The 24,954-nt window shown below is 45.8% G+C and overlaps 1 protein-coding gene across 6 annotated transcripts in view; it reads left to right on the forward strand.

The window, feature by feature from the left end:
• The window catches only part of LOC126109572 (poly(rC)-binding protein 3), a 484,702-nt gene that overhangs the window by 184,428 nt on the left and 275,320 nt on the right, over positions 1–24,954 (forward strand). For all 6 annotated transcript variants that reach the window (XM_049914594.1, XM_049914602.1, XM_049914603.1 and 3 more), the window contains exon 2: positions 23,393–23,433. The gene's annotated coding sequence lies outside the window, so the exon portion shown is untranslated. The remainder of the gene's footprint in view (positions 1–23,392; positions 23,434–24,954) is intronic.

Here is a 24,954-nt window from a genome sequence, read left to right on the forward strand (position 1 = left end):
AAGTAATTAATGTTGCTATTCTCTGAAAACATTGTAGATGTAAGGGCAATACCAAGGACGAACATAGTGAAAGTTGTGAAGCAAATTTTCACGGCACGAGTGGAGTGATGGGAGTAGAGGGACTGAAAGCAATTTTTTCCAGCTCACACGAGTGGTATAATGTACGATACACTAACTATCTAGGAGATGGTGATTCTAAGGGATATAAAGCTGTAGAGGACCTCAAACCTTATGGCAATGAAATTCACATTAAAAAACAGGAGTGCATTGGACATATGCAGAAGTGCATGGGGGGTCGCTTGCGCAAATTGAAGCAGACATTAGGATCCCAGAAGCTTAGTGATGGTAAGACCCTTGGAGGAAGAGGAAGATTGACAGATGAAGCAATTGATAGATTGCAGAGGTTTTATGGGTGTGCAATTAGGCAAAATACAAGAAGCATTGAGCATATGAGGAGAGCAGTATGGGCATTATTTTTCATACTGCAGCAACAAATGTGCACCCACAGTATGCACTGTGCCCCACAGGTGATGACTCATGGTGTAAGTACCAATCAGGAAAGGAATAAAAACAGATTGCCAAATGCTGTAATTGATGTAATTAAGCCCATATTCAGAGATATCACTGACAAACTTATTGGAAAAGTGTTTACACGGGAAAACAGAAAATTCAAATGAAAGTGTAAATATTTTAATTCGGATTAGGATTCCCAAAAAGAGTGTTTGTACAGATAATTGCATTTTGGATTGTATGATGCAGTGGCAACGTACAATGAATGAAACATTATCAAATGGGATGTGCTGAAACGTTTAGGTTTCCAACCAGGACACAACACCATTTCCACAATGCGCCTAATTGATGAAGAAAGACTAATAGATTCAGGAAGAAGAGACAAAAGCCTACAACATGCAGCAAAAGGGAAGAAAAGACCAGTGAAAAGGAAACCACTGGAAAAAGAGGAGGATGCTGATAATCCATCATATGGGGCAGGAATGTATTAAAAAACTTTGGAAGCCATTTCCCGTAACTTTAAAATTTTCATCTTTGAGGAACATTTTCTCAAAAACTGCTAACAGTATATCAGTGAAATTTATACACAATATTGTTTACTTCTTTTGCTTCATTTTTATAATAAATTGTAAAAAATATTGTACAATAAAAGAGTTGTAGAAGAAAAAGTGCAAAATTTTAGAGTAAAAATAAGCATCTGTTTAAAAAAATTGTGAAACAAAAAGCAATAAATATTTCTTAACATGGCATTACAGCTTGGTAGAGAAATATTCACTAAACATGTAGTCCAAATTTCAGAGCAATATGTTTAATGGTTTTAGAAAAAACGTTACTTCTATTTGCTAAAATTAACATGGAGGAGATCGATCGTTCCGGCTCCCCTTAACCCAGTAGTGTAATGGTTAGCTCGTAACCCTGACACGTAGGAAGTCATGTATTCGATCTTGTCAAATGTAGCATATTTTTTTATTGTTTCTCATTGTAATCAAAAAATTACTATTTTTATATAATTAACAGGACTAAACGTAATTCTTTGCCGCGTCGTTTCCATTAACTTGCTCTTATCTCCCTATCACTCTTTTTTTCGTTCGCAGTCTGGCTGTGGCGCCTATAACATACAGTCAAGTGCCAACTAGGACTGATCGTCGGTTGGCAACGCGGCACCTCGTGTAGCCGCTGTGAGATTAGTTCACTGAAGAAAGGTTTTAGTCTGCAGCGCGACACACTCCAGTTTGGTGTTGTCGTCGTTCTGGACTCCGAGTTAGCGTATAATCACTTACCGTGGACACACCTGGGAAACAGTAGTCACATCTTGTCTCCCAGGCAGTCTGGTATCTGGCTTCGCTTCCTTTGGCACACTTTCATCTCCTCTCACCGGTTATACCGACCACTCCTTAGTTTCTTGCGTGCTCTCAAGAATCCAAATTTCATCTAGTAACATTGAGAAACGTCAAAGAAACTTACATAAACGGGATCCTCATTTACAGGAGATTTTGATCAGAGGTTTAACAGGCGTGAACAGAAAGGTTTGTTGTGTAGGGTTTGTTTAAAACGTGGTGGACGAAGCCTGCAGATGTTCGCAGTGTCAGTCTGACTGCGCTGTGAATTTCATCCACATTCTCGTCGGCCGCGTACTTCCAGACCGACCATCGTGTGCAGTGGACACAGAGCACGCCTAAATGCGGCAGCTTACTTATTGAGCAGGTAAACTCAACTGGAGAATGGTTTCATATCGAATCTAACTTCTCTGTTATATACGCTGGGATTAAACACTCTAAAACGAATAACTTCGCCAGCACTCATAATTCACTTTCATCTACCTTTATACCAAGTCTTAACGTTTGTCTGTTTACACTGTTTTTACATAAAGGCAGCGAAACTAATATCGCTGGAGTTTCACAGTGCGTAATCTCGTCTTATTTTGAAAGTTTATACTATTTTAACCACATTCACGCCATTTGTGTGACCGCCAGATAAGTTGTAGATTGTCCTTTGTGTGTTCAGAATTGTGCTTATTCATCTGTATTCTTTATTACCACTAAAATACGTTGGCTACAACGCACATTTCTCCTGGTGACTGTTGGTGTCAGTCTGTCCATTTACAGAAAGTATACGGTAACCTGCCCTTCAAGAGCGCCACTTATTCGTGTGAACACGCTGACGTTGAGAATTATTTTGCGTCGTAGAATAGAGTTCCTGTAGACAAACAAATAGTCCTTACTACAATGAAATCCACTGAAACAGTAGAATATGAACAGTCTCGGAAACGAATTAATAGTAAAACAGGAAATGCTCATCTGTAAACAACTAAAACTCTGTTTTAATAGCAGTTGGGCTGTTAGATGTTAGAAAATCTATTTGTACGCGAAAGGGAGCCAGCCACATACCATGAAAATTGAAAATGAGGGAATAAGACAAAAATGTGATTAATTTGCTGTAAAAAGAAACGTGTGAATCGTAAGAGAGAAGTTTGGATGCATGTCGCACCCTTATGATAGTTTAGTATATTACTGCTCATTTGTTAAATGTAACGAACCAAACATTTATCCTTAACATTAGCAGTGCGCACTCCACTGCGCATTGAGAAACAAAAATTATTCTGGGCTCGATGATTGTTGTTTCGATGCAGTACTAGTAGAAAGTCGAAAGATATCTGTTCAGTAATTTGACATTCCAACCAGAGTTTCCTCGCCGTTTGAGTTGAATTGTTGCTCTAATGCGCGTAAACGTGTACACTTCTATGTTTGACGATTCGCTTTAACATGACGGCTGACGAACGTGCTGGCGCCATCTTAACGCTCTTCGTTGCTCGAGTCACAAGAGCCGGTTTGCCGATCGCCTACCCTTCTACGACTGTACCAGGCGTTAATTCAGTCCCGTCTCGATTATGGAAGCCTGGCGTACGGTCGGCATCGCCTTCCGCGTTGCGGTTGCTTGACCCCATTATTATTCACTGCGGGATCCGACTCGCAACTGATGCTTTCCGCACAAGCCCTGTAAACAGCCTACTTGTGGAGGCTGGGTCCCCCATTCCGGATCGGGCGCCAACGACTACTGGCCACTTACGCTGCACATGTTTGAAGCTTGCCCGGGCACCCAAATTACCGTCTCCTCTTCCCCAACTCGGTCGTCCATCTTCCAGAACGGCGGCCCCGGTCAGGGTGTACGATCGCGGTTCGCGTCTGGGCTCTTCTCTCTGGGCTTGAGTCTTTCCCTCTCCCACCTCTTTTCCGGGCCTATATACGTATACCCCCGCCGCCACTTTCTTTCCATCCTTGCCGCGTTACACGGCTCTTACGTATCTATACGGACGGTTCGGTGGTTGCTGTCTCGTTGGTTAAGCTTTTACTCTCTGGGATCGATCTGAAGAACGCTCATTGCTGGAAGGATGCAGTGTTTTCACTGCAGAGCTGGTAGCAATCATTCGCGCCCTAGAGTATATCCGCTCCTGTTCAGGTGAGTCTTCAGTGACTCCCTGAGCGGTTTACGAGCTATCGACCAGTGTTTTCCTCGCTCTCGTCTGGTGATGGCTATCCAGGAGTCCATCCATAGTCTTGCCCGTTGCGGCCGCTCCGTGGTTTTTGTGTGTACCCCGTGTCATGTCGGCATCTCGGGCAATGAACGTGTTGACAGGCTGGCCAAACAGCTTAGCACTGAACCGGCTCTGGAGATTGGCCTTTCGGAATGTGATCTCCAGTTACTATTGCGGCAGAAAGTGGGGTGATGAATGGCGCACCCTGCCTTCACTCGACCTTCGGGTTACCAAGGAGAGTACGGGTGTGCGGCGCTCCTCCATGCGAGCCTCTCGCAAGGACCCAGTTGTTACTCTGCCGGCTACGCATTGGCCGCACCTGGCTGACGCACGGTCATTTATTGCGCCCCGGGGACCCTCCTCTGTCGCTGTGGATCAGCGTTGACAGTGGTCCACATCTTGTTGGACTGTCGTCCGCTTTTAACTGCGCTCAGGCAGACGTTTGTGCTGCCTGATACGCTCCCTGCACTTCTAACGTATGACGCTGCAATGGCAGGCTTAGTTTTCAATTTTATTCGTGCAGGGGGCTTTTGTCGCTCCATCTGAGGGTTTGTCTCTTTCGTGTGTGAGTCTGGCCATTGGCCTACGGTTTTAGATTGGGGTTTTCAGTGTGTCTCTCGGTGGTCGCTTTTTCCTTTTTTTTTCCTTTTTTTCTTTTTTTCTTCCGTGGTCTGCCAACCACTGTAACTGTGTGCTTTTAATTCCTCTTTTTCTGGTCTTTGTCTATGTCTTTCTTGATCTGTGGCGTCCCTTGTCTCCGTTGCTTGTTTTTCTTCCCTTTGGGAGTTTCATGGTCGTGGAATAAGGGACCGATGGCCTTTGTAATCTGGTCCCTTCAACCCCCACAAACCAACCAACCTGACGGCTAACCCACGACTGTTAGAACTGTAGTGCCTAGTTCAGAGAAAATATTTCAAGGAGCTGTATTCTCCAACTGGGCACTGCCCAGTAATCTTCAGTGAGGTTAAAAATAAATCTGCGAGTAGTATAACTTAACCAATACTCAAGCCACTATTGTCATCTGTGCCATCCTAAAAGGCTCTCCATTTAATCTCTGAAATCCTACTATTGCAAACTCGGCAAGTGCGTTTCCTTGTTAATGGGGAAAAACAGTCGGTGTAGATTGTCCTAGCTGTAACTCTACCTAGCCTTGATACCTTGAAGAGTTGTCGGAGTTATTAGCGAAATAAATTTGAAGCTGTGAAGTATGCACGGTTAAAGCGTTTGTGTGTGTGTGTGTGTGTGTGTGTGTGTGTGTGTGTGTGTGTGTCATATCATTTGTGAGACTCTGGAGGAATAATAATGATTCGTATTTTAAATGGGGATGGAACCTACTGTTCATTCTAGCATAGCAGCGAGATGTGTTAGTGAAGCAAGAGCCAGTGTTCTCCAAGCCCGTGGAATATGGATGCTTACTTTTTCAGGTATTCTGCCATCACCATTATGTGTGAAATAATGACACCTTTTACCAGGAGTCTGCGCTTACCATATTAGTACTGACATTGGGAGAAAGGGAGTGATCTGGCTAAAAGGCTCGAGTATTTAAACCATTTCGGAAGTTCTTGGAGCCCGAACAATCTGGGAGTACTTAGAGCCCTTCTTGATGTAAGAGGCGAGTCGTGGGCCGTGTGTGGTGGAGGTGGCACTCGTTCGTGTGTAGTGCTCAAAGTGGAAATATTGTTCCTCCCTGTGGATGTTAGGTTATAAGAATTAGAAGGTGCCGGACGTGGAGTTGTCGACAGTTAATTGCGATGCCGTAGGCGTTTCGGCTTAACAATGGCGTGCTGTATTAGTCCGCCCGGAGCTCGCATTGGATAGTGTAGCTGTTAACGAGGTGGCGGAGGCGTTGACGGGAAAGATGGACGTGGCGCGATATAATTAGAGTGTTTCGTTCTTATGAAGATTTCTGCGCATGCTGCGAGGAATTAACTGGTACCGCTAGGCGGTGCCTTGACGGATGGCGGTGTGCGTTTTTCGGTCCAGTGGTCAGATCTTAGAATCTTGTTCAGTGCCGTTTCATAGCGTCAGGGCATTTACCATTGGAAGTGTGACTCTTTTAACCGTATCTCGCACATCAAAGCGCGGCTGAAGACCTTCACATAGAATATCCCTTCATTTTGTTGTCTGGGACATGTCGTCCCACAGATGAATTATAAACCGTTCAATCTCCCGACTACGCCAAAGTTTTTAAGGAGGTTTTCCTTCCTTGTAAAATAAATGTTAGAAGTGGAAGTCACCTCCGAAGCATTTCCCCGTTTGGAGTGTCTCTCTGCTACACTACCAGTTCGCTTCCAAAGTCCATCCCTACGAGGATCATTACACGAACAGGCGCGCTTTGTCTATCTAGACCATTAGTAGCATCGAACAAAAAAGTTTCCAGAATCGATCTTGGACCACTAATAAACGGACTTGCTGTAAGTAATACATCTGTTGAGCCACACATCACGAAGAGAGCGCGCATGACAGGCGAGGACGCTAGAGGGAAAGACGCATTGTGGACTTCCAGTCGGTTACGTAGCTGGATACTGAATACTGAGATTTAGCTGTAAATAATCAAAACTAGAAAAAACACCGTAACTTCAGTGCCTAGCTGTACGTGATCGACAAAATAAAACATCCGTTAATACCAAGTAATTTTATACAACCCTTCTTGCATGCAGTCTCGTATAGTTTGTGAGAAAAAAATATTGTTAAGAATACTAATGGAAAATATCCTATGGTCAAATAACGCCAGTGCGTTGATGAACTAAGTTCTAGCTTATCTTTGATGTACTTTAAAGGAACTCCAAAACAAGGACAGCTCAAGCGCGCCACTTGGTGTTTAACGTCGTGTCGATAGTGAGGGCATTAGGGAGGGAGCACAAGCTCGGGCTCATACAAGATGGGGAAGGAATTCGGCGGTGCCCTTTGGGAGGAACCATTCCAGCATTTGCTCGAAGAGATTCAGGGAAGGGAAACCTAAATTTGGATCTCCGGACGCGGATCGGAAGAGTTGCCCTCCCGAACGCGAGTCCAGTGTGCTAAATACTCTGTCGGTAGCTGTGTTTTAGCCGCGCCCTAGTAGTCAAAAACAACTTCATCCTAAGTTAGTGATGACAGGTTAGATTTTTGACAAACAGTATTATTCAAAACTTGTTTCTGTATATTTGTGCAGTGGCATGATGTAAGTAGTCAATAAATAGTTTTTAAGTTAGGCTTACGTAATTTGGCGTTTATGAACTTCCAATCCAAAAGCATCTTTCTCAGAGCTATATGAGGGAAACATAAATAAAATCCGAGTTGGAGTAACAGGTGACAGGAACACTTGAACCACGTACAATCCCTACATCTGATAACTAGCATGCAAAGGCTCAAATGTTGATCAGTCTTAAGCCCGAGCTCCTAGACCTCCCAAGCTGTACGGATTACTCTGCCAGGAAGGTATTACATTGATTTCTCTGATCTACAGGCTAGCCAAATACGAGGGCGAATCAAAAGTAAGATACACTTCCAAGTTATGGCCAATTATTAAACCACATACACATAGGCATGACAACATACGATGGAAGTTTACCTTTCCGCATATTCCCCAAGAGCGTGTAACCATTTCTCGGAACAGGTAACCAACTCTTCGACTCCGGATGCATAGAAACCACTTTAAGCGCTATGTAACCACCTGGATACAGCTGCTTTCACCTCCCCAACGTTCCGGAATCGTCGTCCACCGAGATCCTCTTTCTTCTTGCCAAACATACGATAATCGCATGGCGCTAGGTCTGTACTGTATGGAGGATGTTGCCATAGCTTCCACTTGAATCATTGGAGCGGTTCTGATTTTGGCGGGCCGAGAGCGGTGTTGCGTCATCGTGCAATAGACTAACAATGGCGCTCAATTTTCCTCGCTGCTTTTCTTTAATGGCCTTACGCAAACCGTGCAACGTTTGACAATACGAAGCAGAGGTAATTTTCGCGCCATCCAGCATAAATTCCACATGCACAATCCTGTCCATGTAATAGAACACTGTTGCCTTCACCTTCCCTGCTGAAGGTTGGTTTTGGCCTTCCATTAAGTGATGGAGTGTGCACCCATTCCATCGACGTTCTCTTTGTTTCCCGGGTGAAGTGATGGACCCACGTTTCATCCCATGTGATGATTCGCCGCAGAAACTCGTTGCTCGCCACAGAATACCATTCCAAAAATGCCAGCGATGCTCGGGAACGTCGACCTTTATGAACATCGGTGAGCAGCCGTGGGAGATACCTGGCGCGCAGTTTACGATATCTGGGGTGCTGGCGAACAGTGCAGAACACACTGACATACGAAATGTTGAGCGTGGTGGCAGCTAACTTCCTGTGGTGTTACGTGCTGATCGTCTCTGATGATCACATCCACACGGTCGACATTTGCAACGGTACTGAACGTTGTGGGCCTGACTTGGCGATATTCGTCAGAAAATGTGTGCGGGCTATGTCAAACTGCTCACACCATGTCACAGTGCCTAGGCGAGAGATTGAACGCTCACCGTATATAGAACAGTGATTTGATGAATGTGTGTGCAATTGAGCAGTTTAGCCCACAGAAATCTGATCGCTGCACGCACCTCCAATTTGGAGTGAACATCTGATTGACGCTCTGTTGAGCCTAGTCTGATCTGAGCACGCACCACGATGGGATACCACACCGATTTTCACCTACCTCGAGATGACTGGGTGTTTGTGTTGTCCTTATCATTTCATCATCATCCAGGAAAGTGGCGAAATTGGACTGAGCAAAGATTGGGTAATTGTACGGGCGCTAATAACCACGCAGTTGAGCGCCCCACAAACCAAACATCATCATCATCATCATCATCATCATCATCAGATACCACACCAGCCGCGCTCTCGGACGTGTCGGCAGTTACTGTCGCGTCACGACAAACAGCGTGCTCTCACGGCGAGCTAGTGTAACTTAAATTTTGATCCGCAACTGTATTTAACTAATTTAGTGACTCTGATAGTTGGCCGGTGCGCACATCACATCAAAAACGCTTAGATGTTCGATGAGAAAATTATGGAAGACATATTGAAACTGTTGGCAGAGCATTTTCCTCAAAAGATGAAGTTGTTGTGACATATCATGATGACCACCTACTTTTATGGTGATAGATCTTATGAAACGACGCGTAGAGTGGTGTGAGCTCCAGCAGTGGCAAATTTTTTTTTATGTATCATTTTGAGGAATGTGCATTAAATTTGGTTCCTGTTCGTCCATTTTCATCTTATTCTTACGTTGAAGACACATTTATAGTCTGGCAACACGGTGTAGCCCGCTACGGTCGCAAGTTAGTTAGGTTTAAGTAGTTCTAAGTTCTAGGGGACTGATGACCTCAGATTATAAGTCCCACAGTGCTCAGAGCCATTTGAATCATTTGAGCCACACGGCGTAGAAGCTGTTAAGCACTTCCTCGAACATATGAACAGCATCCATCCTAAAATCCAATTTACTGTCGGGACAGAGAAAGAAGGAAGGCTGCTGTTTTAAAATGTTTCGGTACAACGGAAGTCCGACGGCTGTCTCTATCACTCGGTGTACCGCAAGCCGACGCACATTGATTTATGTCTTAGCGCGCTGAGGTTTCATCATCCGTTATAGAACAAAGCAGTTTTAAATACATTGGTACACAGAGCAAAAGCTGTTTGTATCGAGGACCACTTGGATTTCGGAATTAATCATTTGCCGTACATGTTCCAAAAAAAACGGCTGTGGTTCACGTCATGTGAAGTCAGCGGTATGCAAGCAAGGGAAACGTGAAGCTGATGAACAGTCACGTGATGAGCCACCGAATGTATTTCCTCTTTCTGGGGCGTTACATCCAGTAAAATAAGTAGACTGCTGCGAAGACGAGATGTAAGACCTCTTTTCCTACCTCCTAAGAAGAGAAAGGAAGTGCTACGCCCAGTTACGGACAGTGTCGGCCTGAGGATCGTTGGGACTTATTAACATCCCTTGTGAGTGCGGTAGCAGTTACATCGCTCAGTCCATCCGCACCCTTTCCGACAGCTGTTCAGAACATCAACGGCACATTAAAATCGAGAACTGGAGAAATCTGCGCACACGCTCACAAAAATTTACAACATACTTGACGAAACGGAAGTTTTGTCCCAGGCTTCTACGTACTGGCATTCTGTAATTAGAGAGTCTGTAGATGTGTGGGAAGCATTTCAATCGTAACTGTGGATGTAATCGGAGCGGTGGCTGGAAACGAGGTCTGTATGCAGAGAAGAGGCAGAGGTATTCGCCGTAATGTTTCCGCTTCTGCGGGACCAGACGTTGACAGCATCTGCGTCAACAGTAGCGAAGTACTGATCAGTCAGATGCCGTCTGTGGGCTACCACAGCAGCAGTTCAAAAAATTAGTTGCCCTCACGAAGACGATGGAGGTAATTTTCAAAAGCTCTAGGTTTCACCCTGAATTGACACTCTAAGAAGTCCGAGAATGTTTTATACGATAGTGCATTCAGGAGAGACTTCGTTCTCGGCACAATAAATCGTTTGGAAATATTTTTAAAGCCACCAGTCCAGTTTTTGCTCGATTTCTTATGCAGCAGTTCCTGCACACGATCTGCCACAAACTGGAGTTTGTCCGGAACACTAGCGCTCTACGGTTTACGTTTTTGGGTGTAATTTGTTCTCTTAATAGCCAACGGAAATGTCATTCGTGTCGTGAATCCACGCCTCCGTAAGATGATACTCGGGTGCCGCAGAAAATGAAATGCGAGCTGCGAAAGCCATTGTGAATGCGACAGCTGTACGGTGACTACCTGACTGTTTTAAATAAAAAGCCGCAAGACAAGCCGGAGAATAATGCGGCCACTTAGGCCGCGCGAGGGAGAGCGGGACGCAGCCGGGTTGGCGGTAGCGCCAGGGAAGGGTTAGGGGTGGGAACCGCGAGGACAATGGTTGTTTGTTACCTTCCGGTCCCCCGGCACTTCCTCCCCCGGCGACGCTTTGTTCGCGAGCTCCTTCGCTCGTGGGGCCCTCCTGCCTCCTGCCGCCGTCGCCGTCGCCGGCTTTGGAGCCGCGCCAGGCACAGACGTGCCGGCCCGCCTCGAGAGCGCCGCCGCCTCGCCCACGGGGCTCTGACGGCCGTCGGATGAAACACCTGCGGGTGCGGGGGCTGGCGCCCGAGCAGCACTGGCGGCGTTCACTCACAGCTTACAGACTCCAGAAATTCGCGGAAAATATTGCTGCGCTGTCGCAACACAGTGCGGAATACACCACGGCATCTGGTCGCTTATACTGTGACAGCCGCTGTCGATGTATTGGTGGTGGGAATAGTCCAGCCCGGAGCATAGTGAATCTCACTTGAGATTATTATTATTATTATTATTATTATTATTATGAGAAGTTGCTGTTGTGGTCTTCAGTCCTGAGACTGGTTTGATGATGCAGCTTTCCATCCTACTTTATCCTGTGCGAGCTTCATCATCTCCCAGTACTTACTGCAACCTACATCCTTCTGAATCTGCTTAGTGTATTCATCTTTTGGTCTCCCCCTACGATTTTTACCCTCCACGCTGCCCTCCAATACTAAACTGGTGAGCCCTCGATGCCTCAGAACATGTCCTACCAACCGGTCCCTTCTTCTTGTCAAGTTTTGCCACAAACTCCTCTTCTCCCCAATCCTATTCAATACCTCCTCATTAGTTATGTGATCTACCCATCTAATCTTCAGCATTCTTCTGTAGCACCACATTTCGAAAGCTTCTATTCTCTTCTTGTCCAAACTATTTATCGACCACATTTCACTTCCATACATGGCTACACTCCATACAAATACTTTCAGAAGCGACTTCCTGACACTTAAATCTATACTCGATGTTAACAAATTTCTCTTCTTCAGAAACACTTTCCTTGCCATTGCCAGTCTACATTTTATATCGTCTTTACTTCGACGACCATCCTCAGTTATTTTGCTCCCCAAAAAGCAAAACTTCTTTACTACTTTAAGTGTGTCATTTCCTAATCTAATTCCCTCAGCATCACCCGACTTAATTCGACTACATTCCATTATCCTCGTTTTGCTTTTGTTGATGTTCATCTTATATCCTCCCTTCAAGACACCATCCATTCCGTTCAACTGCTCTTCCAAGTCCTTTGCTGTCTCTGACAGAATTACAATGTCATCAGCGAACCTCAAAGTTTTTATTTCTTGTCCATGGATTTTAATACCTACTCCAAATTTTTCTTTTGTTTCCTTTACTGCTTGCTCAATATACAGATTGAATAACATCGGGGACGGGCTACAACCCTGTCTCATTTCTTTCCCAACCACTGCTTCCCTTTCATGCCCCTCGACTCTTATAACTGCCATCTGGTTTCTGTAAAAATTGTAAATAGCCTTTCGCTCCCTGTATTTTACCCCTGCCACCTTTATAATTTGAAAGAGGGTATTCCAGTCAAGAAGTATGAGAAGTACAAACTATAAATTTAACAGGAAAAGTGATCGTGTAGTACTGTGGGCCGGGAGGCCCCATCGGGGAAGTTCGGCCGCTGGATTGCAAGTCTTATCTCAGGCGGCGCCACATTGGGCGACTAGCGCGGCGGCGGCGGCGGTGGTTGTGGTGGTGGTACAACACAACACAACATCCAGTCCACGAGCGGAGAAAATCTCCACCCCGTTCGGGAATCTAACCCGGGCCTGTTGCATGGTAGGCAAACACGTTACTACTCAGCTAAGCAGGCGGACCGATACTTAACACAAGGAACTCGATCGTTGACATCAGTGTATTATTCATTGGTTTACCAGAAATTGGCCACGTCGAGTGCATACAGTGTCGCCCCATCGGGTCTCTCATGCTGCGTGTGGCTGGAGATGAATACTGTAGTAGGTGGCTTGTAGTCTGTGTGTAGACATCTACCATAGTTGCAATAAAAAAAAAATCCAGAGGAAGGTCCCACTTCTGCTGGTTGGTCATGCTTCTCACGGTAGTAGAGTGCAGTCCATCGTCCACTTCTCTGAATGAACAGGAGGAACGCTTTCTACGCAACCATCCATTTGTCCGAATGTTGACTCCGCTACTTTGAGACCCTTATTCGCTATGGCGTTTCTGTAAGAGCTTTGGTAGTTGCCAAGAAGCTGCTTCTTGATTTCAGCCGAGGATGTGCTGGCTGACGACAGTAAAAAGGGTAGGCGTCCATAGCTGTAGCCTTGCTTTTCTAGGATCTAACAGCTACGTTGCGTCTGATTTCAGGAGTGGCTATGCCACCAAGACGGCGGAATTTATACAGTACAGAGTCACTCCTATATATTTCGGAGATACTGTTAAAGAGCAATTCCTTCTCAGATGTTTTGAACGGTTTTATCAGCTTGTTTGTTCCTGAGGTGGAATACACAGGTGTGAATTTTGGCACGATTCGGATTCAAGTGATTTTCGTTATACTAGGTAGTAAATTGGTCCAGAGCTTTGGACAGCGTTTGTTACACTTTTTCAAAACAGTCTAGCTTTAGTAGTGATTGCACAGGCACCAGAACAGACAAAACTCTGGGTTCCTCCAGGCAGTGGCTGATAGTTAGTGTAAAGGTTGAATAGCAATACTGCGAGAACACTGCCTTGCGGTAACCATTCTTCTGTGTTCCCCATCTGTCCCTGAAATCCCACAAAGATTCTCCCGTTCTAGAGTAGTTTTTTGATGTTGCACACGCGGTTGAAGTCTTTGGTGATGCAACTAGCCTGATTATTCGGACCAGAATTAAAGCTCAGTCACTAGATGACTTCTGTGTTGAGTGTGCGCTAAATGTTAACTTCCCTTCCATCATTCCTTTTAGGGCTGTCATCAAACGCAGTATATAACGGTTTTGGTGAGGAGCTGATAGTTGTCAGTTGCCAAAATAGCGCGGCCTCTAAGAAGGTACTCAAAGGTTGACTCGATTTCCACTTGAGAGTGTAAATACCCAGTTTTGTGTATAGCAGCATTATACGAGGCAGGTTGATTGACCGTAAGTGTATTTACAAACCAAACTGGCTGCCTTACGCACGAGCTTCGCCTCGCGGTGTACACACACTCTGAGATCTAGGAGAGTCGTTAATGGCAGTGTAGCGCCAGTGCGCTGCGGAAGGATGAGGGCTTGCCTTGTTTTCCGTCCGCTGAAATGTTGGACGAGCGCTGGCGATTTTGCGCGCCCGGATTGCGCTGATCAAAGCGTCCGTAGTGTTGTCAGGCCGGCGGCAGTCGGCTGTGAAACTGCTCGACCGCCGTGGAGCGTGAAATCGTCTGTACTGTGTGCCGGCGCGAGCTCAGCAGGCGGGCGGGCGTGCGTAGGCGGCGGCGGCACGAGCCGCGGCCGCTACCTGCTGCGGCTGTGCGCCGCCGGGAGCAGGAGCTGGGCGCGGCGGGCCGGCCGGCGCACCGCGCAGGGCCGCTCCAACGGGGTGGCTATACTTAGCACGAACTGCCGCTCAAAATGACGTCAGCTTCGACTGAATATCATCGAAGAAGGGGAGAAAAGTTATGGGGAAAAAAAGGAAAATTTGCCCACTAGATAGCACCTAAGACGTCAGAATATCGCAATACGACGGCTGTGGTGTGATTTACACATTGCACCATCCTTACTGTTCGGTATGCATGGCCACAGAAATTAAGCATTCAACATGGCGAACTGTTAGCTGGCACCATGCTGTCAGAGGCAACGAAATTATCGACCGTTGCTATTCACAATATACATAAATGACCTTGTGGATGACATCGGAAGTTCACTGAGGCTTTTTGCGGATGATGCTGTGGTGTATAGAGAGGTTGCAACAACGGAAAATTGTACTGAAATGCAGGAGGATCTGCAGCGAATTGACGCATGCTGCAGGGAATGGCAGTTGAATCTCAATGTAGACAAGTGTAGTGTGCTGCGAATACATAGGAAGAAAGATTCTTTATCATTTAGCTACAATATAGCAGGTCAGCAACTGGAAGCAGTTAATACCATAAATTATCTGGGAGTACGCATTAGGAGTGATTTAACATGGAATGATCATATAAAGTTGATCGTCGGTAAAGCAGATGCCAGACTGAGATTCATTGAAAGAATCCTAAGGAAATGCAATCCGAAAACAGAGGAAGTAGGTCACATTACACTTTTTCGCCCACTGCTTGAATATTGCTCACCAGTGTGGGATCCGTACTAGATGGGGTTGAGAGAAGAGATAGAGAAGATCCAACGGAGAGCAGCGCGCTTCGTTACAGGATAATTTCGTAATCGCGAAAGCGTTACGGAGATGATAGATAAACTCCAGGAGGGACGTTCAGTAGCTCGGTACGGGCTTTTGTCAAAGTTTCGAGAACATACCTTCACCGAAGAGTCAAGCAGTATATTGCTCCCTCCTACGTATATCTCGTGAAGAGACCATGAGGATAAAATCAGAGAGATTAGAGCCCACACAGAGGCATACCGACAATCCTTCTTTCCACGAACAATACGAGACTGGAATGGAAGGGAGAACCGATAGAGGTACTGAAGGTACCCTCCGCCACACACGGTCAGGTGGCTTGCGGAGTATGGACGTAGATGTAGATGTAGATGCTGGCCCTCAACTCGCCAGATCTGAACCCGGTCGAACACATCTGGGATGTGATTAAACGTGGCGTCAGAACTCATCGCCCCCTCCCCGGAATTTAAAGGAATTAGGTGACTTTTATGTGCAGACGTGGTGCCAACTCCCTCCAGCGGCCTAACCAGCACTGGAGTACACAGAGATATGGCGTCCCTTGTGTCCGTTGCTTGTTTTTCTTCCCTTTGGGAGTTTCATGGTCGTGGAATAAGGACCTATGGCCTTTGTAATCTGGTCCCTTCAACCCCCACACGCTCATGCAGCGGTATGTGGTAATATATTTGCATAATGTCTTCCTCTTGTTGGTACGACAGACACCACTTATTGTTTTTCAAGGTTCTGATATGCTGCGGCACGTCTTGCAGTAAGTCTGATAGAGGAAGCATGTTCCCGTGGGGGATGACACTGATAGCGAGAATCTACATCTACATCCATACCTACGTATCTGTTTTAAGTCTTCGCAGTGAAGTGGCGTGCATTTGTCAGTCGGATGTATGGAATCAGTGCACTGTGATGGAGACGTTGCCAGAATGCAGAAAGGAGCTATCGTGTTCGAAGGTGTCCTTAACACCACCGTGACTGAAGTTACGCGATTTGTTGGTATATGAAAGCGGACACTCCATCGTTTCTACGAGGAATGGTGTACCACTGGCAGCCATATTACGCTCAAAAGGACAGTGCTCGCATGAAGCTGCTAACCGACGTGAAAAGAATGTCTCGCCTTGTCAGTGACAATCCGTTTCAAACAGGACAGGTATTTCTACTGTCAGTTAATGCAGTTCCATCTCAACCAGTTTTAGGTGAACATTATGAATGGGACTGCACGTCATGGACATTTGGAGTCGCATACTCCGCAAAACGCCATCGCCCACAGCAGAGCAAAAAAGCTGCACATCTTCAGTGGATCACAGAACTTAGAAACCAGAGAGTATCTGACTGGAGTAGTGTAGTGTAGTCCAGAGAGTCGTGATTTTGGCTCTTGCCACATGATGCAAGATAAAGACTCCACCGGCAAAATTTAATCTGCATTGTGTAGAGGGTGTAGTTCAGGCCAGAGAGGTGGTTCTGTGATGTTTTGAGCGCATTCCTCTTACGGTGACAGGGTTGAAATGGTTCTGAGCACTATGGGACTTAACATCTGAGGTCATCAGTCCCCTAGAACGTAGAACTTCTTAAACGTAGCTAACCTAAGGACATCACACACATCCATGCCCGAGGAAGGATTCCAGACTGAAACGGTGACAGGGATGCACTCATTTAGCTGATGGTGTTTTTCAACGTTCTCGGTGACCAAGTATTGCCCGTTCTTAAATATCTTCGTAATGAATATGCTGTGGTCACTAGCATCTTCCAAGATAACAGCCGTGTTCATACAGCTGCACGATTACGATCTGGGTTTGACTGACCGTCATGCACCCAATCGCACCCCGCTTGCCCTCTAAAGCACCCGGTCTAAATCCCACAGAAAATGTCTGGGACTGTTTGGAACAGCGCGTGGAACGTAACTATCAGTAATCGCGCAATTTGGTACTGTAGCTCGACGGAATCTAACCGTCAATGAGTAACTTCAGCTTGATGCGTTATACATGAAGAAATTAGTTACTACCTTGACGATTTGAGGCCACTGCTAAAGCTGGAGTCGGTGTTACAGTCTGTTGATGCATTGTTTTGTGTTTATATACATTGAAAGTGCAGTGCCATTTACTACAACATCTAAAAATTGTTTGTGGATTTATGTTCGATTGTCCAGTTGCGCAATACGTTTCGATAGACGTCGTTAAGCCAAAAATAGAAATGGGTTCCTCAGTCTCTGATGAGACACTGTGTCCGATGTTTTATGACTAGTAGTAGAGTATTCGAAACTAGGTACTGGGACAAAGGAATGCGAAGCGAAGGAATATTCAGTTAACACGCAACGCCATTGATAATGAGGAACGATAATATATGAAACAAAACCTCAATCGTGAGCAGAAAGCACTGGCAAATGATTGCCAAAGTAGCGCAGTGCGCGGTGAACCGCTGCAGGAGCTCAGCTGTGTACGTAAATTACGCTGATGTGCCTGACAGTGTTGCAGGCGCGCGATGTGACGAGGAAGGTACACGCTGAGGTGACGAAAGTCGTGGGGTTCCTCCTAAACTCGTTGGAGGTCCCCTGCAGAAATACTGAGCGATGCCGCCTCTGTAGCAGTCTGTAGTTGAGGACGTGTCGCTGGTGCAAGAGTTTGTGCACGAACTCACCTCTCGATTATGCCCCATAGATGTTCGATGGGTTTCGTGTTCTAATAACCCTACCACAACAAAGGTCAAAAATTAATTATGATTGTGGTGTTGCTCACGCTGCTAAATATTGCATTTTCGGGCAACAACAAAGTTATATTATGTGGCAGGTGTCATTAGAGCACCGTTAATAATGTCATTGTCCGCGGCCCGTGGTCTTGCGGTAGCGTTCTCGCTTCCCGCGCACGGGGTCTCGGGTTGGATTCCCGGCGGGGCCAGGGATTTTCTCTGCCTCGTGATGACTGGGTGTTGTGTGTCTTTCATCGTCATTTCATCCCCATCGACACGCAGGTCGCCGAAGTGGCGTCAAGTCGAAAGACTTGCATCAGGCTAACGGTCTAACCGACGGGAGGCGGTAGCCACATGGCTTTTCCATTTCCAATAATGTCATTTCTTGAAGTAATGGATAAAATAGGCACTCATCTTTTCGTGTTTCCCACGCTGGTCTCGTGAACTCGTGGCTCAATCGTCGAAAATCTAGGTAGTGATGATTCCAAGCTCGGATGCAAAGAGGCCTAGGTGTTGTTCTGCGATATTGAAAAGTTTTATAGATGTGTTTCATAAACCATTTTTGAACATTAAACTTTTGCAAGTTAGCACAATGGTGATGTAAAAAAGTAATCAGCGAATTTAAGTTACACTTCTTTTCTTATTACTTTTGTTGCACCATCACTTCACAATATAAAACATACTTGAAAATATCTTCCTCACTGTTACAGTTCACATTTCGTTAACTGACTACAGTTTGCGTCTTTTCAACATGACGACCAAGACTTGACTCTCTAATAACCGCTTACGCGCCCAAAAATCAGAGTTACAAGTACGTCAAAGATCATAGTGACAAAAGAAAGAATACACATAAGAATAATATCATTGCAATATAAACATATCGATGTATGAAAGTACCTCTACATTAATGAAATCAAATCTGAATGTTGTCACAGAAATATGTTAACTACTTTACAGAAACACAGTAAAATATTGCTGGTATCGAGAAGTAGAGGTGAGGTGCCGTAATGGTTACGAAATTAAAGTACCATTACAGTGTGAAGCGATGTGGTTGGGCAAATTAGTCGCTCGAACTGCCCAGAATGTTTTTCAAACCAGTCGCGAACAATTGTGGCCTAGTGACATGGCGTGTTTTCACATGGTAGTTCTCCAGGCTGTCCGGTCTTCTGCCATCCTCTTCAGGTCTGCATAGTTTCCTCTTTCCTTTATGTCGTCTATCATCTCGTATCTCCTTCTTCCTCTCGGTCTTGTCCCACAAACTAATTCTTCTAAAGCATCTCATTCTCATCCAAAAAAGTTCCATCGTTTTTTTGTGAACATGATGTCTACGAATGGCAACAAATGACTGTCCAAGTAGCCGAACATGACAAGTCAAGAGGACCCAGTCCACTCACGTAAACTCAGCGCACGCCACCACCAGCTCGCACAGTGCCTTGTTCACAACTTGGATCCATGGCTTTGTAGAATCTGCGCCACACTCGAACCCTACCATCGGCTCTTACCAACGGAAATCAGGACTCATATGACCAAGCCTCGGTTTTCCAGTGATCTAGCTTCCAACCGATATAATTATGACCCCAGGAGAGATGCTGCAGGCGATGCTGTGCGGTTTGCTGCCACAGTCCATTAACGCCAGACTTCGCCTCACTGCCGTAACCGTTAATTTCGTCGTACGTCTCAAATTGATTCTTGCGGTTACTTCGAGCAGTGTTGCTCGTCTGCTACCACAGACAACTGCGCCAACTGGCTCTGCTCTCGGTCGTTAAGTAACGGCCTTCGCCCACAGCGTTGTCCTCTGTCGGAGGTAACGTCAGAAATTTCGTATTCTCGGCACTCTCTGCACACTGTGGATCTCAGAATACCATGTGTACCGGTACGAAATGAGCGTTTTTTTTTGTGAAAATGAAACACTAATTTTGAATTGAAAAGTAAAAAGATTTTTTCAAAGTACTGACCATTGCTTTCTATACATTATGACCACCTTTCTGGCAATTTGTGAGCACCACGCCAATAGAAATGTTCGTCTTGTAAAGCAAACCAATCAGACACCCAATTTTCGACTTCTTCGAAGGAATCTAAGTGTTCCTCAGCCATTGCGTGTCTCATGGATGAAAACAAATGGTAGTCGAAAGTCTGGTGAATACGGCGGGTGGGGTAGCAGCTCCCAGCCAAGTGTTTTGATTGTATCCTGAACCAGTTTCGCTTTGTGTGCAGGTGCATTGTCGTGTAAAAAAATACTTTGCCATGTCTTCTGGCCCATTCTGGTCTTTTTTCGATCGATCCATAGTTCAGATTGATCATTTGTTGCCTGTAGCGATTAGTATTCACAGTTTCACCGGGTTTTAGAAGCTCATGATACACCACACCTTTCTGATCCCACCAAACACAGAGCATTGTCTTCTTGCCGAATTTATCTCGTTTTGCAGTCGATGTTGATGGTTGTCCCGGTTAACCCACGATTTTTCCCGTTTAGGATTCTTACAATAAATCCATTTTTCATCGCCAGTAACAATTTGATGCAAAATTGATTTTCTTTCATGGCTTTGAAGCAAAATTTGACAAATGGTTTTTCGGTTTTCCATCTGTCTTTTATTCAATTCATGTGGCACCCATTTTCCACACTTTTGGATCTTTTCCATAGCTTTCAAACGGCCATTTGCTTCTGACTCAAAGTATCATCTTCAACCAGTAATGCTTGCAATTCGACGTCTTCGAACTTTTTTGGTGGTCTTCCACGTTCTTCATTTCTTACATCAAAATCATTATTTCTGAACCTTGAAACCATGTTTCGCATGTTGCTTCTGATAGAGCACGATCACCATATGCCTCGACAAGCATTCGATACGACTCTGCAGCACTTTTTTTTTCAAATGAAAACAAAAAATTAATACTTTCCGCAAATCATCACTTTCTGGTACAAAATTCGACATTGTTAACACCATGAAAACATATGATGTTGTTTGTTCCATGAGTTGATCTATACTAAATATCTTCGACAGATAACATACCAACCAAACAAAAAAAAAATTTAGGCTCGTTCACTACAAATGTTCCCTATCGATACATTTGTATCTTAAACATTTCATACCGGTACACCTGGTATTGAATTCCCCAACGATTTCCGTTATGGACTGTCCCATACGTCTAGCTGCAACTACCATTCCGCGTTCAAAGTCTGTTATTCCTGTGGTGCGGCACCAGTCACGTTGGGACTCTTTTCACGTGAATCATCTGAGTGCAGATGACAGCGCCGCCCTTGCACTTGTGTACGCGATACTACCGCTATCTCTATCCGTGCATGTCGCTATCCCGTGACTTTTGTCACATCGTTGTATAAGCGGGGCAGACACTTTCTAGTGACGACACGGGCTGCAAACGAAAAATCTAAGACTTTAAAGAAAGATCGTTATGGTGTGTGGTCAGGGAACGATTACCTCAGAAACGGCGCAGCTGGTCGGCTGTTCTCGTGCTACTGCCGTGAACATGTATGGGAAGCGGTTGGAACTCTGTGAAACAACGAGCACGCGACAAGGTGTTGGACGTCTACACCTCGTCATACAATGTGGAGGTGGAAGTCTTCCGCTCTGTAAAGCAGGGTTGCCAAACACGACGCCGGAGTACGATGTTGGTCCAGGCACAAGTGTGTCGGAGCACACTGTACAGCGCACTTTGTCGGACATGGAGCTTCGTAGCAAAAGGCCCCCGTCGGTTCCCATCTTGACCCATCGTTATAGCCAAATGGTTGCCGCGGCCACAGCATCATCAATATTGGGCGTGGAGCAATGTGGACCTATCACCTGGTGGAACAATGTTTCTTGTTACATCATGCCTATGGTCTTTTCTGGATACGCCGTCATTCAGATGGACGGCTGTTCGAAACACGTTGCGCACCACGGACGCATTGTGGCATGGGGGCATTCGCCTGGTCTTCCTTGTGACGTGTGGTAGTAATCGATGACGGTGAACTACGTGAACATTATTGCGGACCACCTGCACGCTTTCATGCTCGACGGCTTCCTCCAGCACGGTGACTGCCAGTGTCACAAGGCCAGAATCTTGCTGCTGTGGTCTGAGGAGCTGTACAGTGAACTGATGTCTTGGACTCGGAATTCGCGTGATCTGAACCTCATGGAAGATACATGTGACGCTATTGGGCGCCATTTTCGCACCCAGTAACCATCGGCCCATAGTTCACAGAATTATCCCGAGCTGTGTGTAATCATCTGCCGTCTCATACCTCCAGAAACCTACCAAGTAGTTTCTGAATCCACGTCGCGCAGAATTGTTGCTGCAGTGTTTTTTAATGATGGACCAACGACTAATAAGCTGGTGGTGGTAACGTTTTTCCATCAGTGTGTTCGGTTTCAGTGGCTGCAGCCGTGGCAAATGATATACCGTCGCCTTCAAGAAAGCCACAGACTGCTGCTACAGCTCGAGTAATGTGATAGCCGGTGGCTGTTTGCGCCTTTTTCTGTGTAGTGCAGGGGTCGTTTCCCTTCCTCTGCCCTCACCGACTCCTTGACAATTTCACTTCGAGTGATATAATCATCATCTGTCGGTGTTCATTTTCTTGAGTTGCTGTTCTGGTGTGCACACGGAAGATAAAGCGATGCTTTCGGCATTTCTTTTCGTTTTAGGTGGAGATTTCCTACATTTTGTTTAGTACCTCCAAGCATTTTATTTAGTTTCATATGATACCCTGTCCCGTTACGATTCGAGGTCAAGGGGCCCTGTCTAAACTGAGAACAACAGAGGCCCTGCCACTCGCTGTCGAAGACGTACGTGGCGCTTTGCGACATTAAATCAAGCGCTGATCTCTCTGGGTCGAGTCACTGTACTCTTGTCTTGCACCTTCTATGAAATATTTGCACATGACAGGATAGTAGAAAGTAGTCTAGAGGGTAATCAGGGGAATTACTTTAAAATGGAAAAAGAAAACTGCACAAGTGACAGTTCCTTCTGAGGTGTAATGAAGATGAAGAGACGTCCTGCCCATAGAAGTGACACCAACATGTGCGGTGGCGCTCGGGAAGTTTTTTGTTGAGCAGCACGTTCTACGTCGTGTTTGTTCCAATACGGGAAAAATATATTGTTTAGTCCAGATTCCAGTAGTGCAGTAGTCTGATTCCGGAAACACACAGCCTGTAGTGACCCCATTTGGATCGCTTATGTTGAATTCTACTTTAGTGTAGTTCTCTTCTGATATTTCTCAGCATAAGTGTAAGCGTCTTTCACCCAGTTTAAACTAATGTATGCAGATATGAGAGAAGCGTTTGGGGATTGATTTGTGTCGGATGTGTGCACTGTATTCATAGTTTAAAAGTTCAATGAGCATCTGTCCATTTTAGCGACTGTTACGTCGAAAGTTTTACCGTATCTTTAATGTTAAAGCTTTTCTAAAGTTCTGTATCTGACAGTTGGAGACCCGCTGTTATTCGTTATGAATGGAGACTGGAATCTACGATGCTTATAGTGAATTTTCTGTTCTCTTTTGTTTCAGATCGACAATAAAGCGGTCAGCTACTGTGTTAATGATTTTTGGTAAGTGAGGCTGTATTACTTTCTTCTCCTACCAACTTTTGAATGGACTGCATGTAGTCTTATTTTAATTCATCTTTGGTTCGTGTCCTTTGTTGCCAGTAAAAATGTTTTCTTTAACCGTAAATTTCGTTTGGCGATAAGATTTCGAATTATGTATCTTTCATGATTTCATTTAAGAACGTAGTTGCACACGATGGAGATTTTTGTTTGGCATTTAACTACGAAATAATTTGAACCTGGGAGAGAAAGAAATGTGACGCCACTTTTTTAAGGAACCGTTCCGGCATTCGCCTGACGTGGTGCATGGAAACCTCAGAAGACTTAAATCTGTTCGAAACATCCTAGTAAATTAAAACTGTGTGCCGGACCGAGGCTCGGAACTCGGAAACTCAACCTTTCGCAGACAAGTGCTCTACCGACTGTGCCACCCAAGCACATGGATCACGACTCTTCCTCACTTCTTCCTCGCCAGTACCGCATCTCCTACCTTTTAAACTTCACAGAAGGTCCCCTACTTACTTGCAAGACCAGCTCTGCCTAACTCGCAACACTTGTCGTGGAAGTTACGCAGCAGAGCTTCTGTGAAGTTTGTAAAGTGCAAGATATACTGGAGGAAATAAAGCTGGGTCGTGGATGGGTAGCTCAGTCGGTAGAGTGATTGCCCGCAAAAGGCAAAGGTCTAGCGTTCGAGTCACGGCTCAGCACACAGTTTCAGTCTACCAGGAAGTGTCCTATAAGCGCACACTCCGCAGCGGAGTGAAACTTCAAGGCCCAAAGGATGTCTTCCGGCTGCAGTGTCATCCTCTGGCTTGCGGCGTCATGCGGGTTCAGTATGGAGGGGCACGTGGTCAGTGCACTGCTGTGCCGCCCGTTTTCAGACAGTGGAGTCGCCATCAACGAACCTGTTCATGAACTAAGAACTACTTTAAGATAAAAGGCTACTTTTCTTGGTTTTGGTGAGCAGTCATCCAGACATGCCCTTTGCAAGCATGATACTTTACGTGTTTTCGGGACCTAATTGTCCGGCAACGGACCTGAATACACTCCTGGAAATGGAAAAAAGAACACATTGACACCGGTGTGTCAGACCCACCATACTTGCTCCGGACACTGCGAGAGGGCTGTACAAGCAATGATCACACGCACGGCACAGCGGACACACCAGGAACCGCGGTGTTGGCCGTCGAATGGCGCTAGCTGCGCAGCATTTGTGCACCGCCGCCGTCAGTGTCAGCCAGTTTGCCGTGGCATACGGAGCTCCATCGCAGTCTTTAACACTGGTAGCATGCCGCGACAGCGTGGACGTGAACCGTATGTGCAGTTGACGGACTTTGAGCGAGGGCGTATAGTGGGCATGCGGGAGGCCGGGTGGACGTACCGCCGAATTGCTCAACACGTGGGGCGTGAGGTCTCCACAGTACATCGATGTTGTCGCCAGTGGTCGGCGGAAGGTGCACGTGCCCGTCGACCTGGGACCGGACCGCAGCGACGCACAGATGCACGCCAAGACCGTAGGATCCT

The sequence above is a fragment of the Schistocerca cancellata genome, chromosome 12 (genome assembly GCF_023864275.1).
Source record: "Schistocerca cancellata isolate TAMUIC-IGC-003103 chromosome 12, iqSchCanc2.1, whole genome shotgun sequence".
NCBI lineage: Eukaryota > Metazoa > Arthropoda > Insecta > Orthoptera > Acrididae > Schistocerca > Schistocerca cancellata.